This window comes from Orussus abietinus, unplaced genomic scaffold (genome assembly GCF_000612105.2).
Source record: "Orussus abietinus isolate OABI.00-Male unplaced genomic scaffold, Oabi_2.0 scaffold133, whole genome shotgun sequence".
NCBI classification, from domain to species: domain Eukaryota; kingdom Metazoa; phylum Arthropoda; class Insecta; order Hymenoptera; family Orussidae; genus Orussus; species Orussus abietinus.
The window spans coordinates 132,369-144,897 of record NW_019394305.1 but is presented as its reverse complement, the minus strand read 5'-3'; the positions used below and the strand labels follow the sequence as shown (position 1 = coordinate 144,897).

At 42.3% G+C, this 12,529-nt stretch overlaps 1 long non-coding RNA gene across 1 annotated transcript in view; it reads right to left on the bottom strand.

The window, feature by feature from the left end:
* The window catches only part of LOC111673862, a 55,624-nt gene extending 44,603 nt beyond the window's left edge, over window positions 1-11,021 (bottom strand). The window contains exons 1-2 of the long non-coding RNA XR_002762129.1: window positions 10,976-11,021; window positions 10,816-10,895 (exon numbers count right to left, since the gene is read on the bottom strand). This is a non-coding gene — a long non-coding RNA (uncharacterized LOC111673862). The remainder of the gene's footprint in view (window positions 1-10,815; window positions 10,896-10,975) is intronic.
* Between the last annotated feature and the right edge of the window lie 1,508 nt (window positions 11,022-12,529).

Genomic DNA, 12,529 nt, shown 5'->3' with positions numbered 1-12,529 from the left:
TGGCTTTCGCATGACCAACGTTTTTTTTTTTACGAAACGCCACTATAGTGACCCTCCTCGTTCCCATGTATTCAAAGCGACAAATGAATATCGAATTCATGTAAAATATTAACACCCCGTGGCCAAACTATCCGTACAGGTGGTATATTTTCACGTCCGACTTCGCCATAGTTATAGGGTTCAGTTCTACTTTCGACTTTGTACGTCCTACTTGATAAGAAATAAGGTCTACTTTATGCCTACAAGTAGAGGAAATATGTACCACTCTTAAGGTCTAAAAAAGGACCTCAATTGTATAGAAATTACCTGCCAATATATTATCTCAAAACCCATTTTAGGTTTACAATTAGAGATTCTAAGTAGAATCAAATTTTCTATTCGGAATATGTCTTTTGCATCGGCCAAAGAAGTCATATGAAAGTAATCGAGAGGTAAGATTTAATTGGGTACGTCATAAAACGGATGAAGGAGGATCATCTTAAAGTTGCCAATTATCAAACTAATAAGTGATATCGAGTTCAATGAAACCACGTTAACTGAGGAGTCAAATGGATCGAGCCTGGGGCCAAACGACGCGTCAATGCTATCATTTTTTTTCAGCACGTCCTGTACGTGCAATATTTTGCAGGGTGACAACTTGAACGTATTTGATCCCGCAATTTTTTTTTGTGTTCAACCCAGACGTGTACGTCAACGTTACGCTGAGCCAGCAGCATTTTAACGCGACGTTTATATCACCGGCGGCTCATCGACGCGTCAACGCGTACTTCTGGTTTAAGCGTAAAGAAATAAAAAAAAGAAAAAAAAACACGCTCGTTGATCTGCCCTAAACTTCGAATTGGTTCGCACCATCCAGTGTTTGCCTGCAGTGCTCTCAGAAAAATGTTCCACCATTTGGAACATTGTTCGATATTTCGTTGATATCGTCTACCGTTTAAACAAAGGGGTGCGACTTTCTCACGGTACATATGTAGGATAAAATTTCAAGTGTCAGGATTAACATGAACGGTTGATTTATTAATAAAAAAAAATGAATATAAAGAAATTGAATACATTGAAGAGTACGTCTTAAAGATCTCAGAAAAAGGGACTTGATTTTCCCTCCGACTTCGCTCGAGCTCTCCTCAGTTAGAACTAACTCTCATTCGATCATTCTCATCCAGCCTCACTCTAATTTCTTTCTCACTCGATTCATATTCCTCACTCTTTCATTCCCACACTCATCAATACATTTCTTTATGCGCCTAAATTCTCACTCACTGAGTCACACGGCCGCTCGCACTTCACGAACTCTCAACCACGCATAAACGGTATCACCTATCGAGCTGTCATTTAATCTAAAAACCTCTCATTTCACCCCACAATCATACAAACATTACATTTCACTCTAACTTCTATTTAGTCTTATTCTTAATCTTTATTGCCTTATTGGCGACACAACTATTCGTATAGCTAAACGCTTTCATTTTTTTTTATTGTATTAACTTTATTGGACCGCACAGGGCACTGACACTACACATAAATATGTCTTCCTCGCGATTTAGAATTAAATTCTGAATTTACAGACTCTAGCGTCACAATTCAAAGCAATGTTGGAATTGGATGAAAAGGTTTCCGTCGGTAATGGTACCCAGGCCGTTAGGAAATCCGCATTGACCCTGATTGAATTTCCTCCGGTCTGAATTAATTTGCAGTTTCAACTTTTATTATACCGTGGTCTGCAAGATCCCTGATCTCATGTATTTTCATGGGTTTAAAATTTCCCGGTAGCAGTTATGGTTACGCCGGATATTCCGAAGGTGGCACTACACCGAAAGCGTAAAAAAAGAAGTCTACACTAAGGGGAAAGGATCCACACTAAGATAATTGTCCCACTGAGCTCGTACAACGATTACAAATATGAGAGAGTTGACCCTGCTCTCTAATTAAGTGGAAGATTGTCGCTGGTGCAGACACTTTACGTTGAAGGTACCGGAAATAAAATCAAATAATTGAAAGAAATTCACGGATATGATCATACAATAGACACTTAGAACGAATGCGTTTAGATTATGACGCGTTTTTCGTTGTTCAGCCATTTTAAATTCTATCCATTCTTATGGCAAAATCATGTGCACGTTGCTAGAGAATACACACTTTCAGCCGACGAGTGTACTATTCGTGCTAAAACTCTAACAACGAGTCTGGCGAACCGTGCGCTTTACGCAATACATTAAAACTAAGCATTCGCAACCCTCAAAGCTAACTACTCACAGGCAGCCTCCTGAATCACTTAACACTCCACCCATTACACTCTAGACTCCTTTCTCCATCCCTACTACAGATAGGGGAGAATGGAGCACAGAGAACTTCGTATATATTTCTGCTATAGGTATTGCCATCTATTTGGTATTAGTATACATTAAACGTCGTACACTGTTATACAAGTCTGCGATGAGAATTCGTCGTTTCGTCAACAAGTTTCGTTGCAATGTCAAAACAGGTTGTTTCTAAGGCAATATATTCTTATTTTCATTGCCTTCAAAATGATAGAAGATGTTTAATCTACATTGATTTGCTGCAGACATATCTTGGGGTACACAGAATCGACTGTATATATCCAAACTTTTTAAAATAAAACCGACGCTAAATTGCAATTGGTAAAAACATTTGCGAAAGTCGACGTCATATAGACATGGCTCATACATCCTACGTAATCAATTTCTAATCAATGACCATAAACGGATACGAACACTTTTTGGTTTAAGCGGTTCTCAGGGCCCTTCTCTGTCCAATTCGTACTATAAATTTCTCATGATTTCACACTTTATTCATCGAAAATCGTCCAAAACGCACTAAATGCCCCTGGGTATCATTTTACACGGTGCACGAGTACCGTGCAAAAGAAGCACTCGTTAAAATCTGAGGAATAGAATTTCTCGAGAGAAACGTTTGCCACCGTATCAAAGTAAGTAAATCTTGCTACAAAAAAAAATGAAAAAAATAAAAATAAAGTCGCGTAAACGACACCGTTTAAAAAGATACCAAAGTGTCCGTAACACCGTCCTCTTCGCGTACTCGTCAAGTACCTTTCCATTTCGGCCCAATCTCGGGACTCCCCCGAAACCCCCGATCTTTGAGTCCCAAAAATCTCCCCCCCGACAAGCACATCTTATCTCGAAAGGGCGAAACTATGAGAGAGGCAGCACCCCATGGACCCGCCACATCCCGCGAGTCGCTGATTAGATAGAGGAACAGCGGAGGCGTCCCTCCCCGACTCCGCGTCAACTTCGGGTTCCCATTTCCGTTTCCCGTCACGTAGCTCATTTTTATTTCGACTCTCTAATAAAAGCACCGCCCGCTCTAATTCCGTTTGAAGCCATTCGTTCGGCCGGGCCCGTCGCCTCGTTCGTCCGCAAATCACGTTTGCTTAGCCATCGATTGTACCGATAATAATGCCGCGGATCGCGAATCCGGCGACACGCGAGCCGCGTGACTATCGGCCCCGCCGAGACCAATCGAATCGTTTCAATCAACCCCTTTCCCGAGCGGAGCTCCTCTCGTCCCCGGGCGCGAAGCAATCAGCGAAAGAACCCCGCGAGACGCCGCCCGGGGCCCCGAGGACTCGCGGATCCGGATCCGGCATTAGCGAATAAGACTTGCTAATAGCCGGCGAGGCACTTTCCGCGGTGGCGGGTATGCGCGCTATGTGCTCATTCGCTTTTCATAAAGGCTCCCGCTCCGTCCGGCCGGTGTACACGGAACGCGCGCACGCGGCCGAAAAGCGCGAAAGCGCGCGAGCGCTCGCCCGAGCCCAGCGCGGGGATATAAGTGGCTGCGAATTAGCTCGCGTGCGCGCCGAAAGGGAGCGAACCCACTTCAAAGTCGCGATTCCAATCCCGCCCGCCGGGGTAAAAGCTATTAACTCTAATGTGTATCTCTGTGCCGCGAGCCCCGGCATTCCCCCGTACACCCGGCGACGTTAATGCCGGCGAATTTACGGCGCACCGGGATTCTTCCCGGGTACACCCGTCGCCGTTAGATTAGAGGAGTAAATTCCCCCCGGCGCTCTTTCGGGGGGGTCTCTTGCTTTTCGCGAGAGAGGTTAGGAGCCAAAGATTAATCCTTCCTCTGTCCGGAGCCCCTCGATCGTGTCCTGGCCGTAACGGCACAACTACCGGACCGGTCAAATTACGCGTTTAAACGTTTGCATTTCTAATCGTTCATGAAATCGTATCGCTCCTTGACCGATCTTCCTACTTTTCCTATCACGTGTATGTAGGAAATCAATTTTCCGTCACCTAGCTCCGTTCCCTCGTGGTTTATTTGCGGATACGTGGGCACTGTACATATTTACACCGTGATCGATTGAGCGGTCCAATTTAAAGTTTCAATTGTGAAACACATTTAGATATTCTTTAACAGCGTTTCATTCTGTACGTAGATGCCGATAGATAGATACATAGATGTACGTAAAATGTATTTGGATATTTCCATTTCGTCGGTTTGTATTGATTGAATGTTGTTTCGTAGTACGTACAAACGGTATTTACACGTTTCATCGGGTTACCTATTATCGCGCAAGAAGTTCAAATAGAAATGGTATGAATGTTGAGATTAAAATAAAAAATCGGTACCTCTTAATTATTACTTGAAAATCATTTTGTTTAGCATTGCCCTTACTATAGTGGTTATTTGAATTCAAATGACAAAAATTTGACCTTTATGTAGAAACCGGTCATTTCATCGGTTCCATTAAGAATAAGTAGATATATGTAAATTGTCGACAGTTTTATAATGCAATACTGCCGCAGTTGAAATACTTTCAGCTGTTACGGATAGCGCGGCAGTGCGTCAAAAGAACATAGGTGTATTGAAGTAATTTGGACATTTAACCAAAATAATTTGGTTTATTGTCAGAAAACCTTTTTTAAAATTCACAATTTATCCAGAGCACTTTAGTCGATTGAAGCAAACAAGTTAGGTCAAGTGAACGAAAATTCGGTCCCCTCGACGGAAACATTTTCCGAAATACACAAAGCGCAGTCGATCAAACGATCGTATAATATACCAAATACTCTCTACGTGCTTCAGAGAGGAAAATCTGCTTTTTCGTAATTTTAACATTGCCAAGTCACCCAAGCACATTGTCTGCAAAAAGCCTGTACAGAGGAACTTTAGCAAGTTCGTGGAATCAGCTGATAAGTCCCACCATCTTAGATCAACGTGTAGGCCCCAGACAATAAAGGAGTTGAAATTATTTATACCCGGAGGATTAAATGCACTTTTAAGTGATCTCAGGAAATAAAAATTTGCGAGGTTTTCGAAAAAAAAAAAAAAAATGCAATTGGAGTGGACTCGTGGTCTCGGTGCTAGGCCGTTACCGCGATTTTTTCCGTGAAGTGATGGAAATGGCGTGACGTGTCCGTGACTTTTAAAGCGATTGCACGGCAACACGTGGAAGGTGGCAGATAGCGTGCATTCAACAAAATTTCAGCAAGATGCGAATTGCGTTTGTACACGGCACTGGAGCCTCGTAATGTCGTCACGTTTCTCGCGTGATGCGCTCTGTACGCGCGACCTATGCACCCTGCAACTGCCGAGGACGAGTGAAAGAGAACCATTGCGAGACCGAGGAGGCAACTTAACCTAATAATGCCACCTGTCGTTTATCATCAATTCTCGACATTTCTTCCAGCCGAGACCTTTAAAGTCGTCGTCGCTTCGGGGCGATTCGGTAAAATACAAGCTACTTGAAGAATGCAACGTTCCTGCAACGATTGAAAAAAAAAAAATTTCTTGAGTTCACAACATTTAATTTGCAATTCTAAGGTACATGAAACAAAAAAAAACAATGGTGGTTCTTGATTCAACCCCCCCTCGCTAAAAAAACGTACCCCTATACAGAAACGATACACTCCACCGACCATCAAACGTACCACACAAACCATATAGTCTTAATCACCAAATTTTTAATATACCCCCCGGAAAATGATAACAAATGATCGTGCAAACGGAGAAAAAAATTAATTATCCGGAACCGACCGTTCATCCCCCATAACCATGGCGGTGTAGACCTTCACGTCCAGGTAATGTCCTGTAAAACAAAAACCGGGGGGACTTAATCGCCAAATTTTTAATATGTTCTCCGGAAATTTTTTTTTTTTTATAATCATTCCAGGAACGTTGCATTCTTCAAGTAGCTAAAATATAATACGCGAACTACTTCTACCCAAAGCATAACATCGACAAAAAATAAATATGTATTACGAAATTCCGTCAAAATGCATCGAGGGTGAGAATTCCATTAAGCGCGTGTAATTATAAACTGCCAACACCTTCCACTAAATATATTGCAAATAACGAGTCGTAGCCATTCCACATCAATATGGGCATAAAAAAGAAACACCAAACTAGATAGAAAATTAAGATAATTCACTTTTTATATGAATAGGTGCAATGCTTATCGGTAGATTAAGTTTCATTCTTTAAAGTGATGAAAGCATCTTACGTTACTGCTCCCACTCGAGCGTGCGGTAACTTCACGACCACGTGCTTAGGGACGCGCAACAAATGGGATTATTTAATAACATTAATTTTTCGCTATGTACCGGCGCACATGTGCGAGTGTTTCCGGTAGTTTGATTGCTCACATGTTCGCACGTAGTTTATTGGAGGGGTTTGCGTTGCCCGAATTCACTTGGCTCCGTCGAAACTGTTAGAATACGCACAAGCCAAATGTGGAAAGGGAGCTCACGCTTTGTCTGTAAGTAGGTATCGTTCCTGCTGCTATTGTGGTGAGCACGAACAAACGCTCGCATGTGTCTCTGTGTACAAACCTACCTACTGGAAATTCAACCTACAATCGGTAACTCCCATCGCGAATCGACTTAACCGCCCGGAATCAAACAAATAAACTAAATAGCGAGATATTTCCGAGTTACGCAGGATGCCCCGAATAAAGGAGAAGGTTAAACGAAGTAGAACCTAGAGAGATGAATATATATATAAAAAAAATAAAACCATTTAAACCGCAATAGGTCATTCCATTTCTAGGGAGCCGTCACGATTCAATCAGGGCCTTTCCAAAGATCCAGCAAATCGGTCCATCGGATGCGACGAATCGTTTTCAAATCGCAATCATCCAGCCCCAGTTGGATTTTCCTATAATGAACCTTATAAGCGCTTTGACACCAAGTACCGAAGTACCATAGATGTCGGGAGGACGATCGGCACATGAATAATTAATGGCCCCTGGTAACAAGCTTAATTCGGCACCCCAAGCTTAAGGATCCCCGGGTCGCGTTACTTCGACTCCCGCGGCCGGTTTCCGCTTTGATATTTATGAAAAAATATTTTTCCCCGAGAATTCTCCCGGCTTCCTTATATTAGTTTCCCGCTGGCAGGTACCAGAAGAGTCGCGCGCCCTGTTTAGTTAGCTGGGACGGGTCGATACTTGAGAAGAAGAATGTTCAACCGGAGCTACTCTAATCGCCCTTGTTTCATCAGCTTACGCTACATTCAGGCTTGGGTAAGATGGCCCGAGACGTCGACAAAGTAAACTCGATGTTTTCCACCCTCCCTTCATCGCGCGCCCCTCTCCCCTTGCACAAACCACCATTAAGACACCCCCGCGTTGTGCAAAAAGCGCCGACATGACTACGCACCTTGTTCGCTGAAATTACACGAGATCTTTCGAGCTCCACCGCAAAAACTAATAGATTTAACTTCCCCGTAAGACAAACGAATTCCTCAATTTTTTGTTCGTGCCTTTTCCTTCCTTTCCTTCACGACGGTGATTTAAGAAATTTTTTATCTTTGATAAGAAGCGACTAGCGGCAATAGCTATACGTGTCGAAGTATACCAGAATTTCGAATGTTATGGATTATCAGGAGTGAAAAAATTACAAGAGAAACAATGAAATGGTTAATGTATATTTATGAATTTCTGCATTTTCCTGCGTTTTTGTATCGAAACTGACTTACTTTGAATAAAAGAAATGAGCAATACGTAGATTATTCAATTGCTTTTCATTTTCTAGTTGTAACACGGAAATAATTCGTACATCAACGGAGAAAAGATATCGTTAAAACGGTCGTATTGGATTCCTAGAAATACAAACGAATTCCTCTGAAACGCAATTTCTTCTCACCAATTATATAAAGAACTTCTTTTTTTATAATAAGCAACTCGCGGCAATTGTTATACCTGTCGATGTGGACTTGAATTTCGAGTAACGAGAAGATAAGGATTATCAAACGTTGAAAAATAAATTAAAAAACTGGAAAAAATCAATGTACTTCGTATTGAAATAATAAAATAGATAATGTACGTGTCTCATGAATTTTATCATTTCTCTGCGCTTTTATATAATAAACTATTTTCTTTGGATAAAAGGAATCAGCAACACGTAGAGTATTTAACTGCTTTCTCTATTTTAACCCGTTTCTCCAATTTTACCGCAAAAAGAATACGAATTCGTATATACTTCAATCATTTTTCTGCGCTTTTATATAATAAACTATTTTCTTTGGATAAAAGGAATCAGCAACACGTAGAGTATTTAACTGCTTTCTCTATTTTAACCCGTTTTTCCAATTTTACCGCAAAAAAAAAATACGAATTCGTATATACTTCAATGGGATAACGACACCGTTAACGCATTCGCCCCGGAAATCTGACATTTGACGCACATGTTACGCTCGAAACATTGATCTGCAAATGAGCCAATGCGAATGCATTAATACTCCTGACAAATAGCGTTATTTCAGGTAAATTACATTATCCTTTTTATCTCAAATCAAACGATGGAAGTCTTCTCGAATTTACAAACGATCGACGTAGCTAAATCCAATACTGAGAAACATTTATTAACGATAACCAGGTGCGCTCACTTGTTCAGGATAAATAATTGATATATAAGATTGTTTCATTTTCCCCTTTCAAATAATTAGGAAGTATCCGTTTAACTTGAATTAAAATGTAAAGTTGCAGATTAAGGGACAGCCCCGCGGGGAGTCGGGACGCGAACTGCTCGACACCAAAGCGAGAGGTGTTAAACGTTACGAATAAATACAAGCCCCGAGGCAATAAAGCGGACTCTATAAAGGTACTAAAGGCGAAATTGGCCTGTATTAGTATATCTGCCTGGACTTTATTAGCCACTTAAAGGGTTAATCTCTTTTCGGAGCTAAAGGAAAGATCTCGCAGCTCCCTACGATTTACGAGTACTATTGCAACCGAACTGCCATTTCCCCGGCTTAAGTCGACATCGGAACGATTCGACGTTCTTTACAATCGGCTGAGCCTCGGCGAAACAATTCCATCTTGTAACGGATCCACGTTACGGTTCTACGTCACATTGGGGGAATCACCGAGTGCATTAAAATGATTTATGCCGACCAAATCTCCTTCCTGAATGGCAACTAACGTCCGCGGCTGGCCGTTATTCTATGGATGCGCGAATACTGGAGCCATTTCGAAACATCCGACCCTCGCGGGCTTAATTGCTCAGGTGATCACTGAATAACACATGCGTCCTACGCAAATATCGTTACTGCATGGACCTACGAGGTTTTCATCATCCGACAGATTCGCACTTTCCTATGTGCGATGTGACCAAATACTCGTTGCGCAAACTTTTCAACAACTTCGCCACTAATTCTAACTACTTTCCTTTCATCGTTCATTATCTCCGTGATTTACTCGCCGCTTTGGCTTCGCGTTTACTCTTTGCCCGTGGTTCTAGTTTAACACTAGATTTACGGGACCCGTCAATTTGACGGAATTCAAACTTCGAAAAGAAATACCGAAAAAACCATAGCATTCATTTTAACCATTTTTTTATCGTAAATTAATCATTTCATCCAAAGAATTTGTACACACAGTTATTTTTTCCTAAGCCTTCTAATTATTAAAATCTGTATGTAGTATACCTATCTCTACGAAACCCGTCAAATTGACGGATTAGCTAATTTCATAAACAATCCATATATATTTGCTTCGTTGCAGTGAGTGTAAGGCGAAGATGAGAGCGAAAGTTTGCATTGAAAGTGGAGAGATAGAAGGATCTTCGGATAGTGAAGAGGAAAACTTCTTTAAAGGGTGTCGTAGCAAGAAAAGGATGCGCATTCTTTCTAGTTCTGACTCCGAGGATGAGAGGACGAGCATTCCAATCATTTCCGTGATAATTTTTAAAAAAGGACTTTTTACTTATTAATAATTTATTTAAACGTAAAGCCTAGTGTTGTTTAATGCAGACTTAATTTGAATGAATCGATTTTTTAAAGAAAATGCGTGTTTTTGTTTACCCGTCAATTTGACGGGTGCTCGTAGAAACAGGTATATAAAAAACGCCCGTAAACCTAGTGTTAAAGAGTAATTCTATGTCAACGGTACACTGACAGTAAAAATCTATGCTGCTTGCGAAGGACAGAAAGCAAGGGAAAAAAATTAATATTAAACGATCATCGTGCTTAGATGAAATGTGTAGGAGAAACCGGAGCTTCGAACAAGAATTTTTGTAGAATAGGTTGTAAATCTGTGAATGAGTATTCCCCGAGAAAATGTCTACTTGCAAGGGTTAATTGAACGAATATACTCACGTGGGGATAAAGAAAAGTCGCTTCGGTAGCGATACCTTTTTAACACTAGAACTACGGGCGAATTTTTTTTTTATAGGATGAGCCATTTGAAACCAGTCATTTTGACTGGTCTTGGTAGTTCTAGTGTTAATGAAACAAGCATCGGCAGAAAATACACGAAACTGTTTTTCTCTTGCTTTCGAAATGAATATTAAGAGGGTAAAAAAAATGTTATGATAGCGAAAATCGTACTTGCAGTTTGCAGTATAGTAGACTCTCGCAAAGATTGTGTAGCGCGCACTGAGGAACGTAGTTGACGTTGCCGAAGACATCTGGGAAAGAGAAGAATGGTTTAAGTAGATCAAAGTCGGAAGCTCTGAACCGAAGATGCTCAAGTGAAATTATACGTTACCTGGCTATAAATTGACCTCACGCTCCGAACTGCCACCTGAGAGGACTCAAACGATACTGAAGCCTGGAATCAGCAGGAACAAAGGGGCGTGTGTAATAGTACTGCGATGTTTATGTTTTTTTCTTATCCCGAGTCGCCCGTTAATCCGTGCCTTTGTTGATTTAAGGGTCTCTTCTATGGCATTATACTTTAACAGAAAGATAACGTATACAACGCGCTTTCCCCAGCCACCGAAGAATTTCAAGTAATGACTAATTATCAAATGTTATAAAAACTGCGTTAATCTCAAATAACAAATCTTAGGGCCGGGTGTTCAAGCCGCGATTAACGCGAAATCACAACTATAGGAATTAATTAATCTTGGATTAGTGATCGGAAATCGAGCGATTAACTCTAATCACGGGTTAAGTAATCCTTGATTAAGAATTATAACTCGAACGTTAGCGCGACGGCACTCGACGTCTCCTTCATAAAATCGACACGTTCCCTTTTTCGGCCATGTATTTCAAAGAATTATTAATAACTAATTACCACACATTACGAGAACCGCGTTAGTAATCCCAGATAACAAATCTTAGGTATCGCGTCCTAAACGCGAACATCCCGCTCAGAAATTTACGCGACCGGGCGTTCACGGACAACCCATAGATTTCAAATCATTCTTGATAACTAATTACCCCTATTACAAGAACTACGTTCATAATCTCGGCCAACAAATCTTAGGTTCCACGTCCTAAACTGGAACATCTCTACCAGAAATTTACCCGTCCGCTCGTTCACGAGCCACCTAAGATCGGTAGCGACTTAATAACGCCGTTACAACGTGACACAACACCTAGCTTACCTACCGGAGCCTAACGATTTAATCGCGCCTCTCCTCGCCCATCCATTACAGGGCGGAACGTAACAGGGGACATAACCTCGCATAATGAAATAAGAAATCACTCCCCGTCCCCGGAGCGCGGCGTCGCCATAACCTCTCCCCGAATCGACTCCTAAACCCCTTAACGGAACGATTACCCATCTCGGGGCGGCTAAGATTTCAGTCGCGCGTCCCTCCTCTGTACAGGGTTCGTTACGAGTGCTCGGAGGGGTAGTTTGCATACGCGAGGAAGAACGCGGCCATCGTTACACCCCGAGTTTCGCGCGGCGCTCCCGGCTAATTCGCAGGTGGTTGGGATTACGAGGGCGAATGGCTTTCGCCGTTAAACGGCCCGGAGTTATTAAACGCCTCTTGTATTACAAATAGAGGCCCATTGTGTAAACCACTCACGCCTTGTAACCTAACGATCGTTCGCGAAGTTGCCGTCCCGTGTCTGCGGTCCTCCTTCCCTCTTGCTCCGCTCTTGCTCCCCTCGTCGAATCTCCGCCGCTGGCCTCTCTCTTCCTCCCGCGGCGAGCGCGCTCGCTCCCTCTCTCTCTCGCACCCTCGGCGAGCAACGACCTCACCCTTTCGCTCGCGTCTTCCGGGCCGGCGTGGCGCGTCGCGCTCCGGCTTACCGGGCCCGCGTTTGTCGGTGGGTATCGCTTCGGTGAGAACTTGCCAAAGGCGCA